Source organism: Mycteria americana, chromosome 9 (genome assembly GCF_035582795.1).
Source record: "Mycteria americana isolate JAX WOST 10 ecotype Jacksonville Zoo and Gardens chromosome 9, USCA_MyAme_1.0, whole genome shotgun sequence".
Classification (NCBI taxonomy): domain Eukaryota; kingdom Metazoa; phylum Chordata; class Aves; order Ciconiiformes; family Ciconiidae; genus Mycteria; species Mycteria americana.
In genome coordinates, this window is record NC_134373.1 from 42,349,466 (window position 1) to 42,356,633 (window position 7,168).

Below are 7,168 nucleotides of genomic sequence, written 5' to 3' on the forward strand. Positions count from 1 at the left end.
CCTGAACAGGTAGCCCCCAGTGATTTAGGGATTTTCCCTTTGCGCTGGACTGTAGGGCTTGCCCCAGCCTCTGTGCGTTTTACGTAGCTGTATTTCTGTAGCCACTGGATAAAACGCATGACGAGTTCAGTGGCCTCCAGGTTTCCAAAGTGCTGAGTTTAGGGAAGAGTGATGCAGTGCGGGGCTATCCACTTCACTTCCACCCTGGGTCTAATAAATTCCTTTTTTAATCTATCTACCAGGAATATCGATCAGAAACAATGCATTAAGAACAGAGAGCAGGAGACATTTTGATGACCACTTATAAGGACAATTTTTCCAAAGTATTTAGGTACCTGGCAAGATTTTTGAAAGTATTTGTGCACAAAGTCTTGGGACTATTTTGCTTCTGAAAATTCACTGCCTGCCTATGTATATCTTTGGAAATGAAAATAATTTTTAAAATCTAAGATGTTATGAGATGGACAAATGAATGGGATTTAAAGTAAAACAGGTGAAAAACAGTGGTCAGATGATATTCAACATTTATATGCTCTGAATGCCCCTTGGAGGCTCACTTAACAGAAAGGCTCTTAATTCACACACTTGAATTAGATGCTTAGAATTATGTGTGAATACCTGTGCTATGTTGTATGCCAATGAAATAATTATAAACACAGGAGATTAAAACAAGCCCTTATGAATGCTTAGTTACTTTAATTATAAAGAAAAAATAATTAAAATAGTGAAGATAAGTGTTTACTTTGTAGGCAATACTGTCAATTTTGCAACAGCTTATGCAATATCTCACTGAAAATGTGAGTAATATGAATTTTTCCTGTGCTCTTTGATTTAGCTATTAGTTCATTCTGTCCACTTGGTGTATTTTAACTGTCACCAGGACAGGGATCGTTCTCACAGTGCCAGAAAACTGAGTAGTCACATAATTAGTGTAGATACATAAACCGTCAGAGAGGAAAATCATTTTTTCCTTTCTGCCAAAGTAATTATTCACTGCAGCTTATTAACTGTCCTTTGCAGGCATAAATAATTATCTCTACTATTTCACACATGGGAGGATTTCTTAGAATTACCCATTTTTTAAAGCATATAAGCTTACAGGAATGTTTATTTCCCCAAACTGTTTGAACACAAAGTCATTCTTGCAAAAATTGTCTTCATGTGGTTGAGTGGGCACCAGTGATTCGGCTTTAATCTTGCTTTCACCAATGTGAAAATAGTTAATATACAATGTTTTTAAGAAGTATTGTAGTATAAATACTAGATGTTTCATATAAGTTTGCCAGACTAATATTTTTATGGACATGTTTACTAAAAAGAAGCATATCCTCTTTTAAACCTCTGATTATTAGGTCTCTTAAGTGCATATTACAGGCATGTATGTATCCTTAAAATCTTCTTAATGTCTGAGCACATCCTGGTGCTCAGCATAGCATAAATGTTTAGTTGATTGCATAAAACGGCATTTTGGTAGGCAGGTTTTCTTCTGGGATCCAAACTGTTTGTCTTTAAGGTCAGATGTGACTTCAGCGTTACCAGTTGCAGGAACACAGAGGAAGAGGTCTCTGGCTGTACCTGTGGTTCACACCGTGAACCCTCCCTAGGATCTTCCTCAGAGCACTGAAGCAAGTTGAGTTTCCCAGCAGACAGGAAAGCTTTTCTGTAATGGCACCGCTGGATAACAGCTTCCGAAACATAGGTTCAATGTTTTCATCTGCTTGAGGGTATTTGAACCTACATAGCTTAGCCACAAAGGGCATGTGCCAGTCAGCAGTCCATAGATATTTTGGGGTAACCCTCTCTTAGTGTTTCGCTTTAAAGCTGCTCCGCTTTGGCTGGAAAACGAAATACTCCTTGAATCTAAGAGGACGAGAAAAGCATTGTTCTAAGACTGCTGGAAGAACAAGGCCTGGGTAATGTTTTTTACTACATTGGCCGTTTGGTATCTAGTATTCAGTGGACAAACCTTAAGTGTCTTAACTATGGTCCTAAGGGACTAAATTCTGTACATCTCACTTTGAATACATTAATTTTGCAATTGAATATTAATATTTTCACATACACACACACACATGCACCCCCAAAATTGTTGCAGCTTGCTTTGCAATGGCTGGAGTTGCGAGTTCTTTTTTCTTTTAGGAGTTTCTTGGCAATCTTTGGAGTCTGTTTGTCTTGGCATCCCCCTACCATATTACCCATTCTTCAGTATCATATTCTAAAAACTATGTTTACAACATTTTGTGATTTTTTAAGTATATTTATGTAGTTTTGAAATGTAAACATAGAAGGACATCCATGAGACACTTGTAAATTTTATATCTGTATATATTTTTAATTTTGATAGGTTCAACTATTTTATTTAGAATTACTGTCACTATAGGACTTCAACTGACAAATATTTTAACTTGGCAAATGTTCAAATTTTTTATAAGTGAATCCATTATACTCTCCTAACATCTGCTCTTAATAATCCCAAATGTTTTTAGTTTGTTCTACTTTCACATGAAGATTTTTGTTTGCTTTTTTTAAACTAAGGCACCATTACACAGAATGGTTGATTCTTATCTCATTGATGTTGCTGATAAAAATGGGCACTGATTTCAATGAGAATTAGGCTATAAGACAAAGGAGAGTAAGTTTTAAAATATTTAGTTATAAGACAAAATACTCTCTGAAAGATTAACTTAATCCTGTGGCAATAAATAGTAAAATCATTGGCCAAATAAGTTCTCACGTTATAAAATTCTTCTAAAATTGCATCATCTGAAGCATATAGGGAACAGAAAAAGTTAGGAAATTTGATCAGAAATTCCTTCCATCTTTCCTTTAAGTACAATAAATGTGACAATTTAGAAAACCTGTTTTGTAACTTCATTGGGAAGTGAGTTTCTCACTAGTCCAAAACAGAAATGTAAGAGTTTCATCAGCTCTTTTCTGTACCATTTCTGTAACACTTTTCAGCCTTCACTAAAACAGAAAGCATACAAGAAAAGAGAGATTGGAAAAGCAAGTTAATATACTCAGGTAGGCCTACCAAATCTCATTGGTTTCTTTCATTTTGGATGCATTTTCATACTTAAATCATTTCTTGTCAAAGGCATTTTAAATGAAATAGGTATTTTAAAAACCTGACTTGTTATTTTAAAAGGAAATCTCACTAAGAGCAAATGTCAAACTAGGATTTTGTATAAACCGAAATGTCATCTGGAAAATACATGATGCAACTCTGCGCTATCTGACACTTCAGAGTCTTTTGTTGGAGTACTGTGTTTAGTTTTGGCATGACACTTCAAGAAGGATGCAGGCCACCTGGAAAGAGTACAGGGGAGAGGAACAAGAACGATCAAGAGTCTAGCAAATATGACCTACAGGAAAGATGAAAAGAACAGCCTGTTTATTTTTAAGGAGAGACCTGAAGCAAGATACAGTTGTAACATAGCTTTCCTGCTACAAAGAGGCAGTAAAGAATCTGTTACTTTAATCTGCTGAAGCAAAAAGAAGAAATAGGCTAAAGTTGCAGCAGGAAAGCTTAGAAATAGGCTAAATTTGCAGCAGGAAAGCTTTTAGTTAATACAAGATATTTTGGTTAAGGAAGGTATTTAAGATGTTAGGAAGAGTTAAGCACCAGAAGGCTGTGGAATTGCCACCACTGCAGGTTCATAAAAACGGGCTACACAAGTATCTGCTAGGAGTAATTCAGGTGTAATTATTTCTGCCATGTGGCATATGGTTGGGATCTGATGGTTCTTAAGGTCTTCATGGAGGTCCTGGAGTGTGGGACAATCCTTCAACTTGTATCTTGACAGCTCAGTTCATGAAAAAAAGAGAAGTTTAAAATAAGATAAAATTTGTTTAAAATGAGATAAAAATAAGATAGCACTGGAAGTGGCCTTCTTTCAAAGAACATAAAATCCAGCTCCTCCTCAAACATCATCTCAAAATGAGTCAGGTGTTCTGTTTGTTTGGCTGTTCTAAAACTTCTCTGGTCTTATGGTTCGAAATTGTCTTCTGCTTTTCAGCCTAAATTTAACACTGGGTGGAATGGGATGGGATGGTATTGCTGTTGAGCTAACTTTTTCCTTTCTTTAGCTCTTCTTCTGTTCTCAGGTTTCCCACAATGTAAATTCAGTCAGTATTGTCATATTCCCCCCTTTCACATCAGTTGTTTTAGTTTTTTCTCGTAAGAAAAACTTAGCTGTAGTTGTTTCACTATCTTTTTCCCTGCGCTCCTTTTTCCTACACTTTCCACCAAGTAATTTTTTCTGAATGAGAGTACAGTTTATTGCAAAAAAGCTCCCAAGGAAAGGCCTGTCACTGCATGCTCTTCCATTTAAATACATCATTCTTGGTATCATTCTCAAAGCTATAAACAATATAATTGCAATACATTCTATATCACCAACAGGAATGTATGCATCTTAGAATACAAAAGCTATAAATACTTTCACTGTTTTCATTCATTTATAAATAGAAGAAAAATGAAAAGTGTAGGTGCTTAATATTTAAATTAATGCAAAAGAGATTCGTGACCCACATATACTGTTGTTTTTTAAAAATTCCTTCATCCTCAGTGGTTCATTCGTTAAGCTACTGGATTGTTTTTTCTCTCTGTCATTGCAATTGGTTTTATATCACTGCGGGCTTCACACCACAGTTTGAGAACTACCAAGTTAGGTGTTCTCTTTGAATGCTAGTCAAAACCACAGAATAACTTTCAAACAGTATTTCTTAACATATGTATGTACGGAAAGAGCTAAGGAAAGCCCCCCCCCCCTTTAATAGAAGATTTGTCTGGGATATATTTAAATGTGGAAAACTTGGAAGAAAACTTAAGAAAATACTGTCAGATGAATGTCTCAAAGTGCCCACCTGCAGCTGTGGAATATCTTCTTGTTGGTGAGACATTCTGCTAGGATTTGCAGATGAAAACTTTCCTTTCCAGCTTACTTGGGAGACAGATGTCTAGGACTGAATGTGTTATTTTATTGACACTGCAAGTTGCACAGACTTATGCCTCGGCTGAATCTGGAGCATACATCTAATCTTAACGCAACACAATAGCAAACATTAGGTTGTTTCCTTAGGTATCAAAATATTCACCATACCCGATGACTCTTCACTATAAAACATGTACTGAACCCTGTAGAGCTTTTGCTACCGTCCAACAAAGATGAAGTTTATTCATTTGAGGTATTGTTCAGAGGACATTATGATGGACATATGAATCCTGACTTCAAGACTGGATGACCTCTCATGATCCCTTACAGCCTCAGTTATTCTGTGACTCTGAGTCATACACCATTGTATTTCTTTGGACTTACAGTTCCTCTGTATTGAATGAATATATTCATTCAGACATTGGACCTTGTATAAATCAAGAGAGATGCTGTCAGATACTGTCATTGTTAGAACTGTTTGTTACTTTATGTCCTTTATTTATTAAGTTGCTTTTTCTAACTGAGGCCTTTCACCATTAACAGTTAACTTCAGTAAAAAGTATTTTTTTATTCATTGTTGCATGAGTCTCTTTCTCAAGAATTTCAGCATGGTAGTCTATTACAAATCTTCTCCAAGTTGGTATGCACTTCTTGCTTTTATGAGTTAGCCACTATTAATACATTTTTGTGATCTTGTGGGATTGGCACCCGCCTACCACAGAACAGAACAATTCCCTGTGGCGTAGGCATCTGGCTCTGATAGAAGATCATTAAGCTATCAACTCATGTTGCAGTATCATCCAGGGGAACTTGCATGGAATGGCAGAGAGAAAAGGTGTCCTGCGCAGAGAAAGACATCCACATCATACTTCTTTCAGAAGGAGAAATCTTAGCATCAGTCTGAGAGGATTCTCTTCATCTGAATCAGTAATTTGTCTTTTTAGATTACCAGTGAATGATACTGCTGTTGAATTTTCACATTCCTTTGGTTTCAATTCCTTCCCTCATGCCTCTTTATTGTTTCTAGGTTCCCAGAAGATACCATGAATATGTCACAACTTACAGCCAGCAAAGGGTAAGTGCCGGTCTCCTTCAGCTAATGAGAAATGAATGCTCCAGAGCAATGCACTCAGCGCTGTCTCTTCCATTCACCACCACCCCAAAAGTTTATACTGCCATCTTCACAACTCATGTTCCAGGTAACCTCAGATACATGTCTTGGATATTAATGTTTAGAAAGCAACAAACTTCACCAATATGCTTTCACAGAATAATGTTGAATTAGGTCTCATTCAAAAGCTTGGACTCTTATCTATTGGGCATTAAAGTAGAAAACAAGTACAAATAAAGCACCAATCCTCAAATCTAGAAAGAAGAAACAGAGTAGGGCTCGTACCTCTATGCAATGAGACAAGTCTCTAGAGTGCTTTCTTGTTTTGCTGACAGAGGAGCTGTAAAGTGTGGTGGGACAAGCAGTGTGGTGGGACGATCAGTGTGGTAGAGACTGGTGAACAAACTGGCAGGCAACGTCCTTGGTCCCAGCATCCCGCTCCGTGGTAGCTCACTAGCACGGCAGGAAAGAGGACAATAAGCCACTGAGCCCTGAATGTCCCAGGCTGGTCAGAGGGAGGCAGCGGGCTGTCATCAGCTTTCTGGGATACCTGAGTGGAAAGTCCCAGTGCCAGGCCTGGACATCAGAGTGCAGGTGAGCTTTGTCAGGAGCGAGAAGACATACATGCATTGTACACCTACTGCTGCACACCGAAGGTTCAAACTCGGGTGGGTAAGGCACGGGTGTGCACAACAGGAACGTACATGTAGGTGAACTTTATTGGAAGAACGGGTTTGCTCTCATCAGTGAGTGCTGAAGAGTGACAGGTCAAGCCATTGGTGTTTTGGTGGAAGGTGCCTTGCTGCTCTGATGCAGGGGAAAGGCACTCTCTCAACTCTGTTTCCCCGCAGCTCTCCCCTTCAGTATCTGTCTGAGTCGTAGGTGGGAGGAATACATGTGTGTGTCTGTGTATACAATGTAGCTAGGCATTCAGCATTATATGTTAAGACTGGAGTGATGAAGAATACCTTCCTCGTTGGTACAACAGTCATCAATGTAAAATATTTTTGAGTAGGCACAGAGTCCTCCACCCTTTCCTTTTCATTTATTTTGATTGTGTTCATGGTCATGAGCACATCTTTTTGTATAGCTCCTGACTCAGAAGTTACAAATGTTATCA